Here is a 19,946-nt window from a genome sequence, read left to right on the forward strand (position 1 = left end):
TCCCTATGACCCCCACTTCATTACGCCAAATATGGATGTGGATGTTACATGTCACTCTATGTGTCATAGGATTAGTGTTTCACTTTCCTCTGACTAAATTAGAATGGCTTATGTAATATATTTTGGTACAAAAATAAAAATAAGACTACTAACATCCAGTCAGTAAAAGTGATGATTCTGTAAAGATTCCCCAAGAGAAGTAATGTGGGCAAACTGACTGCAGCAACGCAATAACAGCATAACTTGAAATTGTTGCAGTCTTTAGCGATTTATGATCAGCCTATTTCAAATCTGTGAACCAAAACATTTGCCTGTCGGACAGGGCATTACATCTCATTATGCCTTTTTAAAACCAGTTAAATCTCATCCTAATGTCTTGTGTTTCTTAATCATGTTGTTGTCTTAAAACATGTTTTCCTATTATGTTTAAATAACTGATGACCACCACTACAGTGCTACAATGCAGCAAATGGGAATGTCTATATCTCCTTTGTTAGTTTTGAATTTCACCCGATTACTGTGTAAAAGGGACGAGCTAAATGACGGTGAGGAGTGGCTGTTAGCTGTGAATGCATGCACAGGGTGACTCAGTGGAGAAACTGAAGAAAATTCCCAATCTTATTTTGTGCCAGCATACTGAAACAGTAAACAAGACATCCCACGCACTGACCAGCTGGTTTCTACACCCACATTCTAGAGGAAGACGGCAAAGCTGCTAGATTTGATCCAAATTACTGATAACAGGTTGGTAACCATCTTTGGTTTAACTTGTGGGAACAGTACATGCCAGTGTTGCATGAACATGAAAGTACCGCTTCTTACCAAAACAAATATAAAATATTAAGTATAGATCTCTGCAGTTTGCAGAACACCACTGAGATCATCGGTCTAACTCTTGCCATGAAGCCGACGTGCTAAATGTAGGTCAGTCAGGTAGTGTAACTGGACTAATAGCTTCTAGCAGAGTCAAAGATTCACTGGTCTTTCTCAAAATAACTCCTCAGACTGTAGAATGCTCAGAGCACCCGTATACACTGCGAGAGGTTAACCACTGATCTAGTAAATAACAGCACCCATGACAAGTAACATTTTTAAAATCATACATTGCATCTACTGATTTATGCTGTTTCTGAGTTTAGTGACTGTTCTTTTACGTCTCACACAGTCCAAGTGAACCTAGCAACCAACCTTTTCGATTCAACCTTTTTTTCCTCTCGTCCTTGGCTCTCAGCCTTACATGTCTCTCTGCATGCACTGTGAGGTTGTACTAGAAAAAATCACACATCTCAGTGTGACATACCCAGTGTCGACATCGATACGACTGCTTAGCGGCTCAAATGACTATACGGCTAGAACTGAAGATCGGTGTCCTTCTACATAAACAATCCATCAAAAATCATTACGTCTCTTCTTACAGGGAAATCCACAAATTTTATTGCTGCAATTGCTGATTCCGATGATGATTTCCTTTTCCCATACTATACAAGTCATGTCTTTGTTCCACTGATGCTCCTTGTGTTCCAGTAGGCCATGGCATTGAGTTAGGATGCACAAAACTAATTTCATGGGACAGACACACTTTAATACAACCATCATTAATGCTGCCAACTACACCTGTGCTTCCTGCTAATGCGCGTGTAGAACCAATAGCGAGAAAAAGGTGATTGGTTCTAATAAGTGATAAATATACCCATAGTATATTGTAATTAGTGCTCACTTGAAAAATCTATTACAACATAATATGAAACATTATTTTAATATGTTTGTCAAAGGTTTTCTGTGCTGAGGATAGACAGAGTTATAATCTGCAGGTATAAACCGCAAAAAAAAAAATGATACACTTATTAATACATTTGTGAATTTTACACATGCACACGCAGAAAGAGAATATTGTATAAATGGCTTTTTAAAAATCTTGTAAATTTCCTCTTCTCACACTAATGGGCACCCAGCGGTGGTTCCTATGGTAACGGCCCTAAACCATGTGGTAGCAGATGGAAGGAGAGCTGGAGGGCTAAATTTATCTTCCAGCATCCTCACAGACTACAGAGAGAGAGAGAGAGAGCGAGCGAGGTGCCTCCCTCCCAGAAGCTACTGTTTTTTGGAGAGAGAACACGTTACAAGAAAAATAATAATGAAAAAAAATCAATACTTTGGTAGTCTTGAATTTGTACTACACTGATAATCGTGTTTTTTGGGCGATTACAAAGAAAAAGGCATACACGGGGACTAAAAAAACAATTTCAAACCCATCTACAGTGCCTTTCTTTAAAAAAAAATTTTTTGAATTAAGGTGCACCTAAAAAAGCTCCAGTTAGACTGAAATGGTGTAATACGATTTAAGAGCCTCAAGTATGCAATAACATTCGGTGTCTGATTGGCTGGAGCAAAATGTAGAAATTTCATTGACAATTTTATGATGAAACACATTGAAAATTTGGACTTGGCAGTCTCATCCGTCTTAAGCAACACCCAGAACCCTTGCCTGTTGTCGTGTTTCCCCTATGATGTCAGCCGTGCATTAGCAATGCAGTCAAGAAAGCGCAGCTTCATCGACAGCCTGATAACAGCCCTCTCCAGGGACGGAGGAGAGCCCTCTGGGAGTCAGTGCATACACAGCTTTCCCTCGGTGGTGTGTGTGTGTGTGTGTGTGTGTGTGCACCTCGGGAGTGCTCCCACAGGTCCACGGTACGACACGCCGCACATAAGAGGTTGGATGCACAACACAGTGAGCTCATTCACTCACAGTCTGAGCTTCAATACATACACAGCACACGAACCACTCACTATATGCCCCCTCTCTTTCATTCACACACAGACACACATAGATACACGCACACTCTCATGCTGCGGATGCTGCTCTGTCGGCATATGTGTAAAATGCCACAAAAAAAAAAAAAAAAAAATTCAGCTCAGTCTCGGGGTACAATTGCACAAATGACTCTTGTGATTTTCCACCACTCACTTGCTCACAGATGTAGCAGCCGTGTGCAATGACAAAGACATGAATGAAGAAAACCCCCTCAGTCCCAACATCACGTCACACATCTCACACATCAAAATCTCTGCAGATGACAAAGAGGATATCAATGGCTTTCTTTTTTTCTTTTTTTTTTTACCTGGTTGTAGGTGGCGGCGTCCTCCGGTTGTGAATGACTGGCAACGAGGAGAGTAGAGAGAGGTGATGGGAAGGAGAGAGAGGGAGAGAAAGGATGAATGAGAGTGACGGTGAAGGGAGAGGGAGGTAATCGAGCCTCCGCTCTACGTGCACTGGGCTGGCAAACAGGTACCTGAGTATATTATGCGTATGAATGAGGAGGAGGGGACACTCTCTCCCTGTCCATCTCCACCTCTTTCATAACCCACACCGCCACTTCTCTCACTTTCTGTCTTTCAGGTCAAACTCAAGCAGCAATTCCTTATTTGGAAGTCGACGTAAGCTTGTGTTTCTCTTGGCAGCGGACTTGGGCTGCACAGCTGGCAAAGCAGTAAGAGGTAGAGGGGCAGGGTGAGTGGTCGATGTTTTAATTTGACCGGGAGAGGTGGTGGAGGGGTTTACTTCATATTTTTAAAACACAGTTTCCCCATTCACAGCTTTTTTTCCAGCATAGGTGGAGCAATATTGCTGCTGAACCTTGGAAAAATTGAAAACCCATAAGGACCCAGGTGGGGAAAAAAAATAGGCACGGGGATTTAAAAAAAAAAAAAAAAAAACAGTTCTGGAGAATGTCCGCAGCGCAATTGCTCAAGCTCCTTCCAGGGGTCTGGCTGAAACGAGTCCGGGCAACTCTGACTTCACTCTCCGCCATGGGTCATCCCCTACCCCCTGAGTTTTTTTTTGTTTTGTTTTGTTGTTTTTTTCAGACTGAAAGGTTGCAGACATGTGGAGCATTGAGGGAATACCGGCCGGTGGGATGAAGGCAGGTGGTGAGCCACTCAACTGGCCAGGCATGAAAAGGGGAAGCTGAGAGGGGAATGGAAGAGAGCCCAGGTTGTCCATCCTGCACCAGGCAACAGAGAGTCCTTGTGAGTCCAGGGCTCCAGAATCGAAAAGGACGAGAGCCACCTCTTTTTACTATTTCTGGATTTAGGCTACAAATAAACACTGTTTAGAAGCACGAGAAGCACGTCAATCGGCAGCTTTTAAAAGTCGTGCACCTGCTTTATGCCTGTTTGTATTTCGCATAAAGAGGAAGTTATGCAAAAACTGTGAAAATGCTGAAAATATTACCAAAAAAGTTGATACTGTGGGGATAAACTGACTTGAATGACATCATCCTCATTCATCCTCTCTCTCTCTCTCTCTTGCAGCATTTATCTTGATGTGACATCATTTCATTAAAACCCAGACTCACTTTAGATGGAAACCAGTTTACTGGCCAAAAATGGCAAAATTACTGCGTGCATTCAAATTCTGACTGTTTTCCGGCAATGTGTAACTGTTTAATCGACAACAAATTAAATCAGTGAATTTAGTACTTACTCCACCCCTTATGCACTTTTTTGCATGATGTGAAGTGGGCAAATGTTTTGCAGTGAGACAAGAGTTTTAAGTAAACACAGAAACCATTACAGACACTGTTATTTATGACAAATGTTAACTGAGGTCTAAATCATCTGACAATAAATTCGATTGTCTCAATATATTTTTGCTGGTTGTCGTATTGTTTGCATATGACATGAACTCTTGCTCTACGTGTCAGCATATCTGGATGTTACGGAGCTACCAGTGTTGGACTCTTTGTCGGGGGACGGCTCCGTCTGTGCAGCTGGGGCAGGAGACAGTCCCAAACATCATCCCTCCACACACATTTCCTCAACAGGATTTTTCATTTTCATTAGAAAGAGAACAGGGTGGAAGCCACAAGATAAGGTTTTGCAACACTGTCCTGTTTTCTCTAAAAAGACCTCTGTGGTTTTGGACCTCAAGCTATACAATACATTAACATTTACCAGTGGCTGAATAGAAAAAAATATGGGCTATTTTTGAAGATGCAGATGCTGTGGGTAACACCTGGCTAAATTCAGTTCAGCCACCATTTATATTTGCAGGATAATGTTCTGCGGTTGAAGCTGACATATACCTGTGGTGAAGAATAAAGAATCTTCTCAAATGGTTTTGTATGTATTGTCGTTTCGTGACTTACTCAAGAATAATCACCAGCAGGGGCTACAGCCTAATTCCTCTATGATTTCACATCAACATTGCTGGCTTTTGTGTGAAACCAGTTCTGCATTGTAAAAAATCACTATTCATGAAAGGCCAAACCTAAAACAGGGCAAGTGATTTCCCTTTCTCAATGTGGCTTCACAATGAAGAGTTATGCTTTCATTTCAAACCTTCCATCTCATCTCTATAGGTGAGCTGCATTGGTACGGACAGGCAACATTTGGCCCAACGGGACTCCAGTAAAAGCCTGGGGGCAAATCAAGATGTTAACGCCTCCAGCTGGACGACGAGACACTAAATATAGGTAAGTTTATCTGCTATATGCTCGAAAAAGCATCAAGGCTATTACTTGGTGGTGTGCACTTTTAATGTGGCAGTCCCTGGTGTGTTACTGAGGAAATTACTCAGATCATATATTTATCATATTTAACGCATAGTGATGGTCAGAGGAGATTTTGTAGGGAAATGCTGATATTTAATGCTGTTTATTTCCGCATTTATCAAAATCTTTGATCTCCTCTCTCTACTTTAAACTGACTTATAGTATATATAATTAACTGGACGAAGATGATAGCGTTAAGATACAGTATCTGGTTTTACGAAGAAGGTTGGTAGAGGCAGGCGCACACAGTGTAGTGGCCCTACCCTGTTTAGTTTGGGGTGGAGTGTTAGCAGCAGCATCCAAGCTTAGGCCAGTGCTGGCTCCATCCTGCAGAGCCACAGAGACAGCTTCTGGGCACCGTGCCACCTGTCAGAGGAGAGACAACACAGGCAGTGTCCTCCTCAGCATCCCAGCAGTCCAAGGCTTCACATATGGCCCTTAAACACCACTGAGGCAGTGGAATCTGTCACTGTCGCTGCCGGCTTCAGTTCAGGGTGGTCAGCCAGTAGCACTTACTTAACCCTCAAATGCATCATCACTGAGTGAAGACGGTAAATTCAGAGTACAGAAAGCAAGGACTTTTGGTATTTTTTTTTTTTTTTCAGTTGCAGCCTACCTGGCAATAAACACATAATGTGTCTGGATCTTTTTGCACAAATTTTGTGTGAACACACTGTACGTATGTGTGTAAACAGAGCCAATGAATCCTAACATATAACACACATAACCAGAACCACAAGGTCCCCTCCAGACGCTCAGCCAGCCACAGACAGACCAGAGGCTCCCCCTCCACCCTACAACTGCCAACCAGAACGGAACAGATGCCTCTCTCAACCTCAACCTGCCTTACGGCCACAGAAAACCGCGTGACCAACACTGACACGATTTAAAGAGTCCATGGAGATAAATAGCCATCTGAGCTCCAGAAAGAGCTCTGCTTGCTAGACTTCCACACAGTAGACCATGTTGACAGATGTTTTGCAGAGACCAGCTGTGGCGGGCGGTGCAAGTCTAGACTTTACTAGCAAATGTTCCAATAACATACTAATTCCATGTGTGTACAAATGCACCTTTATGACCTAAACATGTACAATTCCTACAGTGTACCACAGCAGTTTGACCCTAACAGAGTACGGTTACACACCAAGTACCAAAATAGATTTTTTCTAAATGTATCAACTTATATATTTTAAAGTACTCAATTTTATTCACTGTGCTAATATGGATCTGTTATTTTTGTCATAGCTGGGGCTTCAGTTGTGCTCTTTATGAAAGGTCAGCTGTAAAACAGGGTCAAGATAAGCTGGAGGGGAAACAGAATGGCTGGGAAACAGCCATGTCATTCATGCTTTTGCCAAAAGTAAAGAGACCGTCACTCACTGGTGAATTCTCAATTGGAGAGGAGAGAGAAAAGGGATTTTTTTGTACCACATTCAACCACAGAGCCAGGCTACCTGTTGATGACAGTCACTGCCTTAAACACTTGTCCCAGGTCCCATTTGTCTGTATTGTATTGGCAAGACTTAAATACGCCTGCAAATCATTCGTACCATTCTCGTACTCTCAGATCGAGACAGCTTTGAACTTCAAGCGCTGCAATGCAATCGGTTCTGGGAGAATCAATCAGAATCCAGGTATCACATCAGTACTTAAACCACCTCAGTTTGAATTCTGAGCATACACAGCTTAAAGTAGCATCGTATTGTGAACTGAAAACTATTCAGATGCATTTGTTTTATTTGGCAAACACTGCAATAGATCCTTGTTCTCAAATGTGTTTATGTTTAACTTTTCAGGACAAACATTGAGCGGTAAACGCTTTAGTATCTGTTGCAGTTATTTCACCGTCTTTGATATTGCGACTGACGTGACTAATATGATAGTTCTGTCAACAATATGTCGTTCATGTCATTTATAATAATACTTTTTGGACAGCATCTTGTTTTATAATCAAATCAAATAAATACTGACAAATTCTTTCTCATACTTATCAAAGTGTAGGAGCAGCTGATGGGCACTGACAGATGTGCAGCACGGACCACCAGAGTGTTAACTGTTCCCTTAACAGTTTTGGTCAATGGTGCCCTTCGCTGATCTGTACGGGTGGTCCACCACCAAAGCTTAATTCTGAGCCAGGAAAAATCCAGCTTACAGGCTGCTGGAAGCTGTGCCAGACACTGGATGATGTTGCTGCAGTTCCTTGGTCAGCAAAGCAGGCTGATAAAAGTCAATACTTAGATTATAAAAACAGCTGATAACTAGTTATACAATGCACTGAATTCAACACAATTATCAAAATAAATACTGTAGATTTTTTGAGATTGTTTTGCTATGTTTTGCTATGATTCTATAGCTAAATATTGACAGGAACTCAGTGACAATATGTTCCTTTACAGGAAAGTAGAAAACGTATGTATTTAGAGCAGCAGCAATCCAAATCAGGAACCAGTAGACAGGCACAAAGAATGCTAGGCATTGTGCGAGCAAAGAGAAAACAGGCTGAAAATATTGAGAGGAAATGTTAATTATAGGAAAAATGACCATCCACTTGCTATATTTGTCCCCACATCTAAGTTAGGCTGTTTCTGCCGGTCATTGTGGTTTCAGGGTGTGAGTGTGGGTTTCGGTTCGCCTGCTGACTGAAACTGTGACGCTGTTTGCATACGCTCACTCTCCATCACGATGACAAAGGCATACCGCTAAAGGATACACCTGCAGTCAAATGAGTAGCCTGGCAGGAAGCAATTCATGCACCCTGGTGACCGGAGGAATTATGCAATCGTATCTGTTCCACTGGTGTTCAGCAGCTCCGGCCTTTCTACCACCACAGATTCTCTGGCATTGGACAGAAGAGTAACAGTGGCGTAGTCATGTAGTTGAAGCTGAGTATGGGTACGATACTTTTCAAAGTAGTAGCACCTAAAGCGCCCATTCCTACATCCTCTTCTGTTGTGTTTTGACAAACTACAGGGTTGTTTAAATTCCCAAGTCTCATATTGTCTCAAAACACACAGCGCAAGAATTAAAAACTGTAAAGCTGAAAATTAATATAAAGACCAACAACTATTCCTGAAAACATATATTAAGTACTTAGCTGAGTGTTTTTAATAGCAAGTACCTAAATACATTTAATTTCACATTACGATATAAGAAATTGCTTTGAGAGTGGTTTGGCTTCAGACAACAAAAAAGCAGATGAGACTGAAATACCACTAATATCTGTGCAGACGGAGTACATATGTATCAGCGCATGAAAAGTTCGAGGCAGAGAATCTGAAGCAGGAAGCTAATGGAAACCAGTGAATAGCTGATAACAACCACATGCAAAGTCCTCACAGGGGCCTGAATGTGTGCAGCAGGCAGTAACCCTGCATGATGTGATACTTATAACTAAGATCAATCAATACTAACACAGTTGAGTCTGATGCAACTGGCGAAGCCGTGTGCTGGGTTAAGCAGGATGCAGACTACAAAAGTGCTTTTATTCTAAGAAAAAAAAAAAAGTTGCTGACCTCTCGTGCATCCGCCTCATTGAGACACCGTTCAATTCAGAAACCAGGTTTCGTCGAAAAGCGTAGCTCGAATCGAACCCATCCAAATACGATACGCTTTTTCTTTTTTTTCTTTGAGCTGGGCTGTGAATGCAAACCGATCTGATTGGATCTCAAGGTGATGTAATGCAAGGGAGGGAGCAGCCATATGCTCTCTTATTTCACCAACAGTGAATCAACAGACAGGCATGAGGCTTCCTGCCAAACAGCCTGCCTGTTCAGGAATCCATATCACCCACAAACAGCAACAGGGAGAAGCTGCTGTTTCTGTAGGAAGCAGTAATATTTTGACGTACATTTATGATGCAAAGCAATAGTTCGGACGTGGTTGACTATAATATGGAGGTCAACCTGCAGCTGACTCAGCAATAATGTGAAAACAGGCTATCTACCAGTGCTGCAGTCAGTTTCTATCACAGTAGGATTACAGACAAAAAAAAAAACATACTGAGAAACAAATCCAGACAAACTGAAACAACTGTTGTTATGTAATACACCATAACCCTGCAGTCCACTCTCTACATCTACATAAATAAAAACACAACCTTTGTTGTTGATGCCCATCCCAACACGAGAAATCAAAAGAGCTGGATACAGTGCAGAGCAATCACAAATGGCTGCATGTGTTCACACTAGTTTAAAGCTGCTAAAATCAATATTTCTTCATAAACAGTGGAACTAATTACTGTCACTCCTAGTGAATTACCACTGCCATCTGTTACTTCTCTCAGCTCCATGCACCATTTCAGTGTCTTCTAGCGCACTCGTACGCTGCTGTGGTTTGTAACTTCACTGTTTTCGTTCCATCACTTCTGATATCTGGGTTACATGCTTGGCCTCAAACAACAAGTTAACGAATAGCTGGTGAACACAGTGGAGTGTCTAACTAATGAACAAGCAGATATTTCACCCAGGAGATGACGACCAACAAAGAGCTAAAACAAAGTGGAGTTTGGAAGTGTGGGTTTCTTTGGTATGTGATGTTCAGTTCACAATGAACTACTGGCTGATGTCTATTTAAGTCTAGATACTCACATTCTAGAGCTCGGGTTTGACCCCAGATGATTTGGCAGCGCGCCAATTACAGCATACCAGCAGGGTAAGGCTACGAAAGCTGGTAGACACTGCGTGATTTTTATTGTTTTCTACACTAAACTAGGGCAGTCAGAAAAAAACACACGAAACACATACCTTTTGGTTTCATTAAAGTAACAGTATCTACAGTATTGTTTTTTTGAAATCGTCCAATACAAAAGGACCACTTACTGCATACAGATGGTTTTTCATGCTCATTGTGCCTCCACTGTACACCAGTTTTAAAATATTTGGCATTGTGCCTGTGTCTCATCATAATTCATGAACTTCGTTGACATGTTGTCTTTGCTTTACGAGCTCAGATAAACGGAAGCCTCCCGGTGTGAGAGGCATGCAACCAGGCAGAGGTGGTATGTATGCGATCAAAACGTATAAGAACATGCTGACAAAAATGAGTTTTGCTTTTATTGATAACTGCAGCTATAATTAGCTGTTTAGTCAATTTTTCAAGCAACAGCAAACTAAAATCCAATACTTAATTAGACAAAAGGCAATGAGGGAAAAAAAAAAACCTTGGGCCTCTGAGAAACTGATGGACATTTTTCAAAAAGGCACAGTGATGTGAACTGTAAACAAATGTTGAGCTGCAACCTTATCTTGCTTTAATCTGAAATTCTGAAACTTACGAAATCACCAAAAGGTATGACTGAAAAGCGAGAAGGCCTGATGTGGACCATTTTCACAACTAGCTTTCACAGATATTTAGACTTGTCAAGAAGAAATAACCATAGCGCTGTTCTATTAAGTATCCAAGTCAGATGGCATCACAATTCAAAGGTCCTTTGACCATTATTTCTGTTATTACAGTGTTTCCTAAAGAAAAAACACCTGACCTGAAGAAGGCCTACTGAATACCTAACTCTATAAGACCAATAATATTACTAACAACATATCTTAGGGCAAAGCTACTCACAGATTCCTCTTAATTCTGACTTGATTATAGTGGATTTGTAATAATGGCAGCAAATAAAATTGTTGTAATACTGCATGAATTAAAAAGAGAAGCAGGGCTAACACTGGACATGAATGTGGGGATATTTTCTGACTTATCTTTGTGTGTACGTCCACTAGGTGATTTGTGAATGAGAACTGCAGCTGACAGGCCTTCTGCCTGACCGCCTGCTCTCTCTGCAGGGGTCACAGAAACCAAAGGCCCTTCCACCTAGCAGCGCAACCCAAGCTGGGCCCATACGCTCGCCTCCAGGGTCACTGACGGCATCCCACCCCCTCCAGCAGAGGGCTGCAGCTCGGCCAAGGGCCTAACAACTCGCAGCGAGAGCACACATGCTCTGGTTCCCATGCACCTCTACACACACGCACTGCATGTAAACATAACACTTAACGCCCGAGCATACGGTGTTCAAAGCACACGTGCAGGCTTTTCTGCCAACACGTTTTCCTGTGCACAAGCGCAGGACAAGCAAAATGCGTAGGCAAGGATGTAAACACACACGCGCGCACACACACACACAAGCGAGTGTATCCTTTCATTAACAAGGATGAGAGTCAATTTCCGCTCCCGTCGACTTAGGCCGGCTGCTGGTGGGGAGGAAATCTGTTTGCTTATTGCAGTTTTGACATTTAAGCTTGTGTCTGTGACTCGGGAAAGTCCTTCTGATTGATGGCCGGGGCCTGCCTAGGGTCCCCTACTGTACGACTAGCTGGAATTTAGTCACCCGCATCTATGCATGGAGCTATGTGTGTGCGCTACACACACCTACGTACATGTATGCTGGTCGCATGGCACATCTTAAATCATACGCATGAGGTTTGGCGCAACAAATCTATGATTTATTACTGCCGTAGTTGCTGCTTAGAGTTTTAAAATATAGATTTTTCAGGTACCAGGCAAGGACATGGGAGTTTGATGATATATTGCACTGAGAAAAGATTTGTTCCAATGCGGGTTCAGCGCTGCGTACTGTAACCAGTGTAGGGAAAGTGGAAAGTGGAGTGCTCATTTTCCACTGCCTACACTACTACATCAATTAAGACTATTAATGAATTAATTGAGGAAATTAAAAAGAATAATAGAGTCTGTTTGGTGTCTAAGTTGGAAAGCTGGAAACAAGGGAATGTGAAACGATGCAGATTTACTCAGAATTTTCCAGACCAAAGTGCTCCACTTGTTGGAGATGAGCTCTGGTCAGATTCATGCTCTTGTTATTCCTGAAGAGACATGTTAAATGAAAACAATTCAACTAGGTTTGTACAAGTCAGTTTAGTTTGAATGACTGTATCTAGAGGCTGAAATAACAATGAACAATTGACCAATGACTCAATGATAGTTCAAATAGAGGTGACACTTTCTGATTCATATTGTTGGACTTGTCTTCACACATGAAAGAGACAGAAGTAGACTTGTGGAATATGTTCAACCTTTAGCTATATTGGCAAAGCTCAAGAAAGTGGCAATCATTGAGCTCCCCAGTCCTAATGTCTACATGTTTAGTGCTAGAATACAACAAAAGCTTTTTCTTCAGTCACACACTCCAGACTGGCAAAGCTGTGTAGGATGATTCCACATTTTCTCACAGGTAAACACATTTCTACTCCTTCACCTGGATGTTACCATGTTTTTCAGTAAAGTTCTCCTGCCATCATGTCTTTGCTTCGTGCTTGGATGAGTGATGCGGACGACGTCAGTGTGTTCCAGAGATAGTGCCCTCACATTTCACCTGCTACCAAGGACACTGTAATGACTGACACTTGAGGGATGAGGCGCCCGCTGGTGACTCCATACGAACGAACCGCATGAATATCAATGGTGTCCTCTTCGACTTCGCTGCCCTTGGCTGGACAGGGGGACCTTTGGCAGGGCCGCGGCAAAAACCAAGCGTGCCATTCCATAATGTAACAGCATGCCAAGGGACTTCAGGACACATTTGAAGACTTGACTTGCCAGCCACATAAATGTTTATTGTACCACCACTACACTAGCCGGGTGAGGTTAATGCCTAGAAACTACACACACTATTCTCTCTCCAGTGAAATCCACATGGACTCCACTTCAACATCAAGCTTGACAGGAGAAACTCAACGGATAAACAGACGATACAGACAAACTAACAGGAACAACAGCATAATGGTGATGACGATGCTGTTGTTTATACTTAAGACACTGGCAGACACATTAGGAGCTTGGTAAGTAGTTGTGGATAGAAGTGCTGCCTCCCTTACAGCAGTCAGACATCTACACTTTACTACACGTCATCACTTATTACAGCAAAACAGTCATGACTCAACCTACATTCTAATGGATGTTTTATATACTGTGTTGGGTGCTGCTTGTGGCTAACACAAATTCAATGAACAATACTGAATATGTGTACATGATGTTCTACAAATTGCTCAATTGTCTGGTCTATACAATGCCAGGCAAAAAGGGCCATCGTCATTTTCAAGGAATTGTGCTCAAAGTCACTTTTCATTTGACAATGCACTGATGGAACAGCAACTATTCACATCAGGGAACCTAATATCAGACGACTGTGAGCGACACTATGCACCACGACCAACCTCTGGCTGAACCAATTTGCTGACATTTTTGTTCATTTTGTGTTGTTAAACAAGAAATCCAAACCAGTGTTGTTGTATGTGGTTAGAATTTCTGTTCTTGTGTCTGGGACTAGGCTAAATCTTCTGAAAGCACAATTTCCTGCACGCTAAGGAGGATTGATATGTAAACAAATCCTGGCTCAATAGTTACATGTGTGTATTCGCCAGTGTAGCTGCATTCATTCAGACGAAATGTAAATGTTACTAGGTCCAACCTGGAAATGTTTCCGCCATGACTTCAACAACACAGTGATAACTTTGATTATTTAGACATGAGACCAACACAATAAATCACAGATCAGGTCAGGTGCACATTTGAAAGGCACTAAAGTATGTATTCACCAAATAACAGACAGATTTATGAAACAGAACACCTATTTTGTTTCAGAAATGTTATGTTGTGCTTTTAAAAGGCACATAGTGTAAGGTCGGTGTTTTCAAACCTGTCATCTTTCAACAAATGACAGGAGCTGCCTCCTGTTCATCTTCAGGTTGAGTGATTGATGCAGGTACACAGCATCAGACCTGACGGCTAGAACTCATAGTGGAGGACTGTTATGTTCCCTGTTCATCATTCCTGAGGTGAAGGACAACTCTGGGGGAGAGGAAAATACCAATGACTGTTCCGGTGGGACTGTCAAGGAAAGAAATCCCCAGTTGAGGACGCAAAAAAACAAAAAGACAAGAGAATGCCACAAATGTGACCCTTTCACTTCAGAGTGAGACAGAAGGTCGATGTGACACAGAGAGAGCCTCAGGTTCCAGTTCACGGAGAACAATTTACCCCGGCCTCACTCAGGAGTATCTGTTTGAATCACTTTCTATTACTTCCAAGCAAAATGTTCCACATCATAAAGGAAGTTATTAGAATACATGGCACTGACATGTGGTACTGTGTCCACAGACACCAGCTGTCTACCATGGGACCCCACAAAATCACTTTCACAATACATTTTTATATCGATGCACCTCATGAAGGTGTAAAAATGTTTTAGCGATATTTGAGAGCTTTTTCAAAATGCAGGCATTTCCATTACCAGCTTTTTATTTATATTTTTCATTTCAAGGGGCAAAGGAAACGCAGCAACTGTGACTTGTAATGACATTTTTGGGGTGGTGCTTGTCAGGTTACGGCAAAGGGTCTGGAACTACTCCGTATGACGTAGCTACAGCACAGAACCAACGTGCAACTACAAATGAAGCTTTAACTTCCAGCTGCAGATGTACAAATTCGTAACTCTAACAAATATATGCGTCATCCAGGACACAGTTAAAACGGTCTCTTGCCTATGTCTACCATGACTGTTTTTGTTCAAATCTCCCTCTCGAATGGAAAGAAACAAACCCACAATAGTACTGCAAACCTCTGACTGAAACAAATGTGTGTTCAACAACACAACATTTACAATAATGAATGATTTATCAAGAAAAAAAAGTGAAATGCCCGCAGCTTTGGACCTGGATGTTCACCTTGAAAATTCTTCTTTGTTCACATATTATCAATAGAATGACTGATCATAAAAAAATGGAGTACTAATCAGGATGAGTACACCCTCCCTATCATGCTGCTGGCATGAAAATTGAAGATTTATCACACTGATCAAATAGCCTCTGGCATACATAGCTCCACTTTGTGGCCAGAAATGTTGCGTGTCTATGGAGAATGAACTCATTCTAAATATAAAACCAGTTCACATGGAGGCAATGAGGGAAAAAAAAAACGTTGTATGCAGTATTTTTGTTTTGTTTTGTTTGCAGCAAAGCCTTGTTGGTAGCCACTGCTGTCCTGAGATGCCCTCTAATCCAGAGGGAGTCGTTTTAAAGAGGAGTGTTTTAGGGCTGCAGGTCTGTCTGCTTTGGTTTACCCCCTTTTTTCCCGCACATCCTCGTATCTGCAGCGATTATTTCAAAACGGCAAAAGCGCTGGGTGACACCCAAACATATGACACGGGAAACTCACCCTCTTGCCCGCTACAGTGTGGTGACTACACTGACATCCAAATCATAGCACCAATTTAAGCTCTGTTTTGATTATGTAATGTTATCAGCGACGTGATCCCGCGGCTACTGCCTTAAAAAAACAAATAAATAAATAAATAAAAAATAAAAATAAATCCGCCCCGAATGGGACCGTTTCTCACGCATGATGTCATGTTGGATTCCTTACAAGCAGGTTGTGCAGAAATGTCCGAGCAGCGGGGAGGCTTTATGGAGGCAGTGTGGGGAGAGGACGGCTCTCTGTTGAATGAGGCCGTTAGACAAACAGCACACGTTAGGAGCAAATATGCTTCCAAACCATACACATACATATACACCGGAGCAGGGATACAACAGTATTTATAAAAAAAAAAAATGTGTATTGCATTCCGTTCAATAAACGTGAACCTTTGGTCGTGGTTCTGCTGTCGCTATTGTCCCATAATAGAAGAGATCCGTGGGCATGAGGCTAAATAAAAGTAAGAATTACTGCGTGTATGCGTTAAATGTTTAGTAAAACAATTCTGGAAAAAAAAAAAAAAAAAAAAAAAAAAAAAAAAAAAAAAAAAAGTCTTCGTCTTAAATCGTGCTCTTACCGGGCATGCGCACTTGTCGATAATAAATATTGAAGCGCCAGATTTTTTTGAATGAAAGCTGGTATGCCACCAACGAGGAGCTGGTGGGAGCCCAGAGTAAAACGAAGCGCCACCGAGCGAAATGGCCAATAACCGCACACCATGACACACACCTGTTTTCTTTTGAAATAGAGTAACTCGGTCAAATGTTCCAGCTCCTATGATATCAGCGACAAAATATGTGCAACCGTGTGTTTTGAAGTCGCGCTAGCAGCGGGAAAATAGAACGCTCGGGACAAGCACGAGCGTTTTGTTTTTTTTGTTTTTTCCAAAAATGCCTGGACCGAGTTGAGCTACTACGGTCAACGTCAAGCTAACCGGAATGACAGCAGCTCCACAGAAAGTGTCTCCAAAATAAAACCGTGCAGCAAAAAAAAACAACGGATGCGTCGTTTTATTTGCCCTACATTCGTAACTACAGCATCCCGACACCGCCTCGGCTCTTCCACGTGCGGACGTGCACATCCAACCGCACGCGGCGAGCTGGAAAGGTTTATTTTGAACCTAAAATCCAAACATTTCCTGTTTCTTTATGCCCAATTCTGGCTGACTTGCCGCAGCTCGCCGCCGCCTCCTCCCTCTCACACACAGACAATGAATGAAGCCAGTTTAGGGGGTATATGGTCAAGCCCAAGAACCAGTTCAGGTGGCAGAACGCCCTTCTAACATGCGAGTCAAAAAACATGACACACACACAAGTAAAAAATAAGCAAAAAGACAAAAACACACGACAGCGCTCACTCTCAGCTCTGGTCACTGCCTTCACCTTACGTTAGCTACATTTCATCTTATCGTTCTGAATAAACAGAGACATGAAAAAAGAAAACATGCTGGAGAATAATATCCGCCCTGTAACACAGTGCGTAATGTTACGGCTGACCTGAGTCACACAACACATGTTAATATTTCCAACAACGCCTCGTTGACAGCATGCATAAGCTTACATTACCTGCAGGATGCTCAACTTCACTTCTCTGCGGTGCGGCCACGGATTCACAAGCTGCGTCAAGGCACAAAAGGTTCACCGAGAAGAGACAGGAAACTGTGAGACACGGAGTTCAAATTAAAGCGTAAAAGTAGAACGTGCCTTTGGTCATGGGGCGTTGACAAACACGGATGCGGAGATCTAATACGGAACAAAGTAGCCCACTATTGTATTTTAGCAAGCTCGAACACGTTAACAGAAGGCGTTAACGTGTTTTTAAAGCCGACTTTGCGGTCATAGGTTTCACCTTAGACCGGAAACAACCCGTTTCAGTCTCGCTAGCTTGATGCTGGCATATTCAGCATCTCGTACAGCCCAACAGATATCTGTCATTATGCTAATTTCTCATTTCACTTACAGCTGCTGTTTTCTGGCTCTTCAATCTCTAGCCGGCGCGGGTCTGTTGCTTTAGCTATCTGCTCACTTCAGACTGTTACAGAGAGGTGGTTACCGGATACTGGGCTCCTGTCCAGATGCTGTAGTGGGAGCGGGACGAGATGAATCCTCTTGAAAGTTGATGCTGCAATTTGCCATCGCGCTAGCATCACCGCCGTCAATGTCCGGTAGAGAGACAACACAGCATTTCCGGACAAAACTAAAGCCAAGGAGGGTAGCTTAAGTAGCCTCAAGCTATTAAAAAATAAAAAATAAATTATATACTCAGTGGTTAATACGCGCCAAAGTAGCTTAACGAAATTATCATACATATATCTTACGGAGTGAGAATAAAGAAAGCGTGTATTTTAGTAAATAGTAATCAAATATCATTCACATTCCTGCGCATTATTTTGAAGGTATGTTCGCCCTCCCGTGTGTAGGTGTGTCGATAACGTTAGCTTAACTATTGGCAACATCCCGCCACAGCTGGACCGTGAGACAAATGCTGCTGGCTCAGTCCCCACGCGCACTACCGTGAGACCCCGCCCCTTTACAGTAAGGTTAGAAAATGAGAAAACAAAATTGGAGTGACACATGTATGTCTTCGTGATAATTTAAGTCTTTGACGACTACTTAACTATTAACGTTATACATTTAACAGACAAAAACAGTTTTCTCGATAGTCACTTGATACATCAAATTTGGGCTTAGTCACTGTGGAAATGTGTCCAACATGAAATACAAAAACACAAATAAGAAGAAGAATCACATAAACAAATAATTCCAGGAGAATGATCTCACTCCTAATGCGGCCTCATTTTCACCAGCTACAGTTGAACGCATCAATTATTCAATAGCCTAATTATTTCATTGTATAATTTATCTCATTGATTTAAGTATTGCTAAATGTATGTTTCACTTCTCACGTTTTATTACATCTCGTTCCGGGAATGTACCCTGACATTATTTTGTACTCACGCATTTAGGGCCGTGACAACAAGTGTGAGGTGAGCCACGCACAGCTGTTTAATGAAGACCACTGGGGGTGTCTATTTAAAACCTTCACAGCCACGGGGCCGCGCTCGTGTGTGTTTTTGCACCTGGGTTGCCAGGTGCTTCGAACCCTCCGAGGAGTAACGGTGAGGTAGCTGTTGACGGCGGTGGTGTTGATGATGATGGGCCTGCTTGAGAAACGCTGAGAATGCCACACCTCAGCAGGCGGAGGAGAGTGGAGAGAGTCCCCAATGAAAACGCGGCCTTATAACTGACTTATGCAACTGATCAGAGCCTTGTTCTGCCTTATGTAACGGCATTAGGCTGGCCTGCTGCTCACAGCTGGGCAAGGGACCTCCAAAGTCACCATCACCCATGACAGTGTGAGTAAAAACACATCTGTACAAAGGTATCTTTGCTGTGTGTATGGTGTATATTGGGTGTGGAAGTGCAGCTGTGGCATCAAGACTCAGGCCCAATAATGCTATAACCAGTGTTGCCAGATCAGACAGTTTCAAGGGCTGTTTTGAATATTGAGTTGAACATGTAACCAAGTTCCGTCTGGTTCCTCGCTGTGAGGAACCAATTGGACTATTATAGTTTTATTATTATAACCAGACTTTGATTGGAAAATAGCTGAATCTTCACTGATGTCATCTTTTTCCCACGGAACCCCACCCACTCCCAACCAACCACTTCATCCCAAAGGAAAACACAGAAACCTCTTGTGTGACATAATGAAAGTTGTCATAACTTTAAGAGGATAGTGTTTCATGGAGGACCACGTTATTCATAGCAATACGGTGTTTGAAATGTTAATAATAATTCAGGGTCTTTAAGGTTTTAATCTACAGTTCTCGATCTACTGGAATTCTACTATAGTGTTGTTCCAAACATTTGAATCACACCCCACAACCCTGAGCCTACACATCAAACCGAAGAGGTGATGATGGCTGTTTGTGCTTTTGGAAAGACAAATCAGCCAACCGAGGGTGGGATTAACTGTGACCACACACACAGATCAGCCACAACATTAAGACCACTGACGGGAGACGTAAATAAAACTGACCATCTTGTGACAATCTGACAATATTCTGTTGGGAAACCTTCAGATCTGGCATTTATGTGGATGTTACTTAGACATGTAGCACCCACCTAGACCAGACCAGGCACCCCCACCCCATAGGGGAACAACTCAAAAAAACATGAAGAACAGCACAAG

At 42.3% G+C, this 19,946-nt stretch overlaps 1 protein-coding gene across 8 annotated transcripts in view; it reads right to left on the reverse strand.

The window, feature by feature from the left end:
• hivep3a (HIVEP zinc finger 3a) overlaps window positions 1–17,981 on the reverse strand; it is a 30,789-nt gene extending 12,808 nt beyond the window's left edge. Inside the window, exons 1-3 of one of the 8 annotated variants that reach the window (XM_047605570.1) lie at window positions 17,712–17,981; window positions 17,318–17,410; window positions 3,120–3,156 (exon numbers count right to left, since the gene is read on the reverse strand). The gene's annotated coding sequence lies outside the window, so the exon portion shown is untranslated. Of the gene's footprint in view, window positions 1–3,119; window positions 3,367–9,064; window positions 9,347–17,317; window positions 17,655–17,711 lie in introns of those variants that run through there. The other 7 variants (XM_047605572.1, XM_047605573.1, XM_047605569.1 and 4 more) reach the window with 7 other exon arrangements.
• Window positions 17,982–19,946: the final 1,965 nt, after the last annotated feature.

Source organism: Mugil cephalus, chromosome 14 (genome assembly GCF_022458985.1).
Source record: "Mugil cephalus isolate CIBA_MC_2020 chromosome 14, CIBA_Mcephalus_1.1, whole genome shotgun sequence".
Classification (NCBI taxonomy): Eukaryota; Metazoa; Chordata; class Actinopteri; order Mugiliformes; family Mugilidae; genus Mugil; species Mugil cephalus.